General features: G+C 48.6%; 1 long non-coding RNA gene across 1 annotated transcript; it reads right to left on the bottom strand.

The window, feature by feature from the left end:
• Window positions 1-1,805: 1,805 nt before the first annotated feature.
• Window positions 1,806-4,636, bottom strand: LOC138917873 (uncharacterized). The gene is made up of 2 exons (XR_011426468.1): window positions 4,430-4,636; window positions 1,806-2,765 (listed from the first exon to the last, which is right to left on the bottom strand). It is a non-coding gene; the product is annotated as an uncharacterized lncRNA (long non-coding RNA).
• Window positions 4,637-7,361: the final 2,725 nt, after the last annotated feature.

The raw sequence follows: 7,361 nt of genomic DNA, 5'->3' as shown, positions 1-7,361 counted from the left end.
TGCTGAGTCTCTGGGACTCATATTGTTTCCCCTCCTTTGTCAGAAGGGGGGCCCTGTCTACCCTGCATCCGGCACCAGGAGTCTGATGCACCAATCTGGGGCGCTCACCCCTCAGTCTATCCCTGAGGAGTATCCTCCACCTGTGAAAAATTCACTCCAGCCCCAACTTAGTTTAGGATCTGAATTATACCTTTCTTGAAGGCAGGATCCTCAACTGCCCATTTGTGACGTGGGGACAAGAATCTTGGTCTTTATTCAAGGATGTTGGGTAGGTATCCAAGATGTCTGAAAGGGAGAGGCAGGGACATGGGCGCTCATTCCTGGCAGTAGACCTCATTGATTCAACCTCCCAAAGCTCAGGCTACCTCTGTCACAGCATGACCTTAAAAATCCCTCACCAGTGAGATGGCTCTGGGACAATGCTAACCGAGCCTGGGCAGTCCTGTGGGACCCAAATGGCCGGGCTGGTGCCCTCCTGAGCAAAGTGCTTCTTAGAGCCAGAACTTCCTTCTCTCCTTCTTCCCTTCCTTCCTTCCTTCCCCTCCCCTTCCTTCCCCTTCTTCCTGTATGACCCTTTCCCGCTCCTGTGTCAAGCACAGGATACAGAGCTGGAAAGGGGCAGTCCCCTGGCCTGTGAGAAGCCGGTGGAGAGACAGCCATGCAAATATCCCCTCCCAGGCAATGTGCTGGGCACTGGTCCTTGGAGTTCCCCAAAGCCCTGTAGAAGACAAATGAGGCTGCCTAAGGTGTCAGGAGGGCTTCCTGGGGCCGCTGGTGCTGCATTTTACACCCTAAAACACACAAGCACTGCGTCTGCCTGCACATACTGTGCGAGGACAGGCAGCCATACTTTGGCTCGTGCTGTCCCCACTGCTCGATATTTTTCCACTCTCCTCTCTCAGATAGCTCTGACTCAGTTGCCACCTCTTCCAGGAAGTCTGCAGAAGCTAAGTTTCAGCACCCCACAGAGAGGCTCATCTGGGTGAGGCACTGATTTTATCCTGCAGATAAGGGAAAGCCACTGTCCTGGAGGGGCCCAGAGTGGGAGAGGGACAGTGTCCAGTGAGATAGTGCTGGGCTCTGCTGATCCTGCTTTCTAAGAGTTGATGAGCCCCTGTACCTCACCGGGTCTATCCCTCTCTCTGCACCGAAAGGGCACCAAGGCCCCTTCCACAGCTCTGGGTGGTGATGCTGGGACCAGAAGCCCCCTCTCCTGATTTCAGCCCAGTGCCCTTTCCATGAGCCATACTGTCTTGATGGTGGCCATGTCCTGACCACCTCTGTGTCCACAAGTGCTTGGTGAACCAACGTGAAGGAAGTGAGCACAGGGGAAGTGAGCCCACCAGACAGAGGTGTCCAGAAATCACCTTGTGGTGATGTAACAATTTGGTCACATACTGGCCTAGCTTCCAAGGTGGTGCCCAGGTTTCCCATTATTCTTTCATGGCAGAGATGTTAAGAGAAAGATCTGGATCTGAGTTCTGGCTCTGCCTTTTCCTACCTTGGTGACCTCTTTGAGCTCCCATCTCCTCAACAGCAAAATGGGGATAATAGTTGGACATACCTCATAGGTTTTTTTTGATGACGAAATAAGATAATGTAGGATTAGTCTGCAGTGCTCTGGCTGGCACGTAGATGGGCTCTAAGTATATTCTCTGTTATCCGAGCCCTCATCACTCCCTCTTCATGCTCTTATTCTGTGGGCTGAAAATTCTGGAATCAAGAAAGCTGTCTGATTTAAACTGGTTCACACTGATTCTAGCCTTAGCCCTACTCAAAGAGATCCTGATTCATTAGGTCCAGGATGGGTTCCCAAACTCATTATTTTTATTAATCTTTATTTTTTAATGAACATCCTGGATGATCCCGACGGTTAGCCAGGTTTGGGAGCCACTAGAATAAATGATAATGGGATTTTATTTTAATAAAAGCCAACTTGTGCCCTTAAAAATGGAGGTTTAGCTTAGAGGCAATTTCCCATGGCCCCTGGAAGCACAGCAAGTAGAACCCTCTCCCTTCCTATGGGGAAGGTGGCATTTCTCCAGAGAAGCTCTGCTGGAAGGGGTGGGGGCAGCACCAGCTGTGTCCCCTCCTGCAGCTGTTTCAGGGCCACGGCCCAGTGGAAATCACTGTGAAATTCGTTCTCCACATCTCCCAAAGCTGGGCCAGGTGGCCCTTGCCTGGAGCGGCTGATCCCACCAGACAAGAGGATCTGCGGGCCAAGGAAATATACCCACCCACCTCCACTCTGCACAGGGGTGCCCCAAATCCTGCCTGCCTGGACCAGCAAGTGCCTTTTGTCCCAAATCAATTCATGCCTTCTCACGGGGAGACCTTCTTGACTCGGCGTCAGGGAGCGCCCAGCGCTTGCATTTCTGCAGGTTCACTCAGGACTGCTTGGCTTTGGAAGGTGGTCGTGGCTGGATTCCACCTCAGCCCGGGGACACCCTGAGGCCTGGGACAGAGCTAGCTGCTCTGGGAAAATGCAAGTGGAGGAGGCAAGGAAATCTGTAGATGAGGACAGTGTGGCCTCGGCAGATTTCGCTCATCCCTGTGAGTGACAGCCGGTGGGGGCTTTCCCTGCATCAGGAAATTCAGTCTTTTTATTAGCTGCAAGGAGGTGCAGGCGCAGGGGTTTGGCTGAGGAAGAAGGGAAAGGCCCAGAATGAGAGCACTGTTCTCCGCCAAGGACACAGGGCTGTTGACGTGGGAGAGACGGGCGCAGCCTCTGGATCGAGTCCACGGGGAGGAGGAAATGGTTTTCACTGAAAAACAAAGTTGAAAAACAGTTTACTGAAGGGAAGAGAAAGAGGAAAGGGGAAAAAAAACCCGCCTCAAACTGTCTAATCATCAAAATCACCTAGTTGGTTAAAAATACAGATTCCAAAACTCGTTCCAAGTCAATAAAATATTATTCTTGGTAGCTCTGGGTTTCTTTTCCTTGTGGTTTAAAAATGTAGATCCCTCGTCAATTATGTCTCCATAAAGCTGGGGAAAAAATTAAGCTACAAGTCAAAGCAGTGGAAGAATTAAAATCAGTTGTGCAACAAAAAAAAATTTCAGAAGGGGTTCAGCGGCAGTGGAGGTTGAGGAATGTGAATTAAATCTTTGCCTTTCTAAACCTGACATCGACATCTGAACTGGAAAAATTAATAATACAATAAGCTTTGTTTTGTAATTAAAGGAGAGTGTGCCATTGGAAGTAAAATGAGAACAAGTCTTTTGAAATTGTAGATTTCAACTCACATGGCTTGGAAGACCCCTGGGTGGGTGGGTATCAGGAGGGAGGAAAGGCAATCCTATATGGTCTCAACAACATGGACTATGCTTCTAATTTTCTAATTAGGCTTGAGGAAGGAGGAGGAGGAGACACACACGATCAGAAAAAAAACTCCTAAAAGCCACTTTTCTCCCACCAGGTGGGGTCTTCATCTAGAGGAATCTCTCATCTCTCCCTTTCTCACTCAAGTGACTCTCACTCAATTTCCTGAGTAAATTTTCTCCACTCGCCTTCTCCTTTCCCTCCTTGTCTCCCTTCCACCAACAGCTCCTTGCCACCTGAACGACAGAAGCCTGAATAATGCCCCCTACAAGATGTTCTTGTCCTAATCCCAGAATCTGACCGTGTCACCTTAAATAGGACTTTGCGTGTGTGATTACATTTAGGATCTTGAGACGGGGAGGTTATAGTGGGTTATTCGGGTGGGTCTAATGTAATCACAGGGGTCCTTTAAGAGAGAGGCAGAGAAGAAGGCAATGTGATGACAGAGCAGAGATTGGAGCAATGTTCTCTGAAAACGGAGGAAGGGACCACAAGCCAAGGAATACTGATAGCCACTAGAAGCTGAAAAAGGCAAGGAGACACCAGGAGGAGCCAACCCTGCCAACACCTCGACTTTAGCCCCTTGAGACGATTTCAGACTTTGGACCTCCAGAACTGTAAGACAATGAAGTTTTATTGTTTAATCACTCAGTTTGTGGTGATTTGATACACAGCAATAGGAAACTCACACATCCCCTGACTTCTACCCTGTCCACCCCACCATCCAGCCCCCGCCAAGGTCTCCAGGGACCAGCCCATGGACTCTTCTCGGCACTTCTCTCTCTTGCCCCCTTGGCAGTGTTTGATATTTTCCCCATGGCTCTTACTTAAATCATGTGACAGCCCACGCCCCTGGCGGGCTCCCTAACTCTTGGCTCCTCCTCCTCAGCCCCCTCCCGGCATTCTCCCACCCCACCTCCAACACGGCCGTGTGCCCCAGGGTTCTCTTCTGAACCCACTTCTCTTCTCACTCTTCTAGGACTGGCCCCTTCCCAGTGATAATCCCAAATCAGGGCCATGTTCTCCACACCCTAATATCCAACTGCCCAGGGCCCCCCTGCTCCCTCTGCAGCAAACCAGGATTTCCACCTGAAGTACATTTCCCACCTTCCTTGCCTCTTGAAATCTGGTTCACCTGTTCATTTCTCAAGGCCCAGCTCAAACATCACCTCCTCCAGGAAGTCTTCTTGGTCATGCCATATGCTTGACTGTCTAAATTTTGCCGTGTTTTTAGTTAATAAACTTTATCTTTCAGAGCGGTTTTAGGTTCACAGCAAAACTGAACAGAACGTACAGAGTTCCATGCAACACTTGTTTTTCTTAAGCTATTGTGCAACCAGCGTTTATTGACATTATCTTGTTTACTTTACTCAACAACTCTGTGAGGTGGGGACACTGCTTTTTTTTTTTTTGTTTCAGTTTTATTGAAGTATAATCGACAAATAAAAACTGCATATATTTAAGGTATACAGCGTGCTGTTTTCATATAGGTATACATTGTGAAATGAAACCATGATCAAGCTAATTAATATATCCATCACCTCACATAGTTACCTTATTTTAAACGAAAACAATTAAGATCTAATCTCTTAGCAAATTTCAAGTATATAATATAATATTATTAACTACAGTCACCATGTTATACATTAGGTTTCCAGAACTTACTCATTTTATAACTGAAAGTTTATAGCTTTGACCAACATCTCCCCAACCACTCCCCTCCCCCAGCCCCTGGCAACCAGCATCGTCCTCTCTGCTTCCATGAGTTCGCCTTCTGTAGATTCCTCAGGCAAGTGAGATCATGCAGTATTTTTCTTTCTGTGTCTGGCTTATTTCACTTAGCATGACGTCCTCCAGGTTCAGCCATGTTGTTGCAAATGACAGGATTTCCTTGCCTTATGCTTGTTAACGGTGCCCATCTGTTGGCCCACAGGACTGGGAGCCCCTTAGAAGCAGAGTCACGGCCTGGTCAACCTCGGATGCTCAGCGCCCAGCACAGGGGGATGGAGCTGTGGACACACCTTCCCTCCTCATAGCCTCCACGCAACCACCTGACCAGGCGGTAGATGCCCTAGCCCCTCTGCCATCCTCTTGTCTTCTGGGCCTAGAGCAGGTTGCCACGGCGAGGTCCCCTAACCTTAAAGGTTCATGACAACAGAGGTCAAGTGTCCTTCACGGTGCCTGTGGCCCAGTGGGAGCTCCCAATTGGTAGCCTCCCTCATCTGATGGGGACACTGCTGGCTCTGTGACCTCGTTCCCTGTATTCTCCCCTTGTTCGCTCTGTTCCAGTCACACTGGCCTCCTGACTTCTACTTGCCAGTCTTGCTCCTGCCTCAGGACCTTTGCACTTGCTGTTCCTTCTGCTTTAATGGGGTTCCTCCACATACCCAAAGGGCTCGCTCCTCTTCACTCAGGCCTTTGGTCAAATATCAGCCTAGAGATGGTTCCCTGAATGATCCCATCTGGAAGTCACTCACCCCTCCATGTCACTTTCTATCCACTTTACCCTGCTTTGTGTTCTTCACATCTTAACACCATTGGACATGCTTTTTGGGTTTATTATCTGTTTCCCCCACTAGAATGTTGCTTCTTGAGGGCAGGAACTTTGGCTCTTTGGGTCACCATTGTTTTCTCAGTGACTGGCACATAGTCTGTGCTCATGAATGTTTGTCGACAATGACTCTGGCGGGAGCCCAGCCTCCTCACAGGGCCTGTACCTCAAGCTGAGCTGGGCCATTTTCCCACGGGACACGCCTCTCTGGTTTGGCAATGCTGGGTGGTGGAGAGAGACTGTCCCATCTCTCACACCCTGCAGGCCTCAGGCAACTCTCTTTATGTCTCAGGGCCTCAGATCACCCATCTGAAGAGGGGAAGAGTGGTCTCCACCCTGTATACTCCCCAGGAGGCCACGAGGATGGGCTGGAAGGAAATCCTCCAGGGGGGCTCCTGGTGGGCTTGCTGCTCCCACACCAGGCGCTGGGAGCCCCCAGTGGGGTGCTCACAGGACAGCAACTGCCCCTCCCTGGGCTCTCTCTGCTTGGCTCGCCACAGCTCCCCCAGGCCTCTGGGGCTTTCTGAGAAGCTGTGTGGTGACAGCAGGGGCTGGGCCCTGCCCGGGAGCGTGGGTGACTGCTGGCTTCAGCTTCTGTCTGGGGTCCAAAGGGCAGTCACACAGGGCAGGTGGAAGGAGAGCACCTGAGCCCCCGGAGCCTCCTGTGGGTCTCAGAATGTGCAGCAAGCGTGGCAAAGCACTGCTCTGGCATCTCCTGTGACTTTTGTTCAAATTAATACAATTAACAATGCATCAATCACAGATACCAAGAACTTTGCAGACATTCACATCCTCTGACTAGGTAATTCTATTTCTAGGAATTTATCCTAAAGAAATAGCCAGAGATGGATGCAAAGATGTATGTGCAAGGATGTTTATTAAATTATTATTTATAATAGCAAACAGTTTGGAAATAGCTTAAATGTCTAACAATAGGAGATTGGCTCGATAATTAGTGTGCTGTACAATGGGATACTATGCGGCCATTTAAAATTATATTTTCATGGATTGGAAGAATAAACATAGTTAAAATGTCCATTCTACCTAAAGCAATCTACAGATTCAACGCCATCCCAATCAGAATCCCAATGACATTCTTTACAGAATTAGAACAAAGAATCCTAAAATTCATATGGAGCAACAAAAGACCCCGAAATTCTAAAGCAATCCTGAGAAAAAAGAACAAAACAGGAGGCATCACAATCCCTGACTTCAAAACATACTACAAAGCTACAGCAATCAAAACAGCATGGTACTGGTACAAAAACAGGTGCACAGATCAATGGAACAGAATTGAAAGTCCAGAAATAAAACCACACATCTATGGACAGTTTATCTTCAACAAAGGAGCTGAGGGCATACAATGGAGAAAAGAAAGTCTTTTCAACAAATGGTGCTGGGAAAACTGGAAAGCAACATGTAAAAGAATGAAAATTGACCATTCTTTTTCACCGTTCACCAAAATAAACTCAAAATGGATCAAAGACC

The sequence above is a fragment of the Equus caballus genome, chromosome 15 (genome assembly GCF_041296265.1).
Source record: "Equus caballus isolate H_3958 breed thoroughbred chromosome 15, TB-T2T, whole genome shotgun sequence".
Classification (NCBI taxonomy): Eukaryota; Metazoa; Chordata; class Mammalia; order Perissodactyla; family Equidae; genus Equus; species Equus caballus.
Note: the sequence above shows the minus strand (reverse complement) of the source record. Positions and strands in the feature narration are given on the sequence as shown.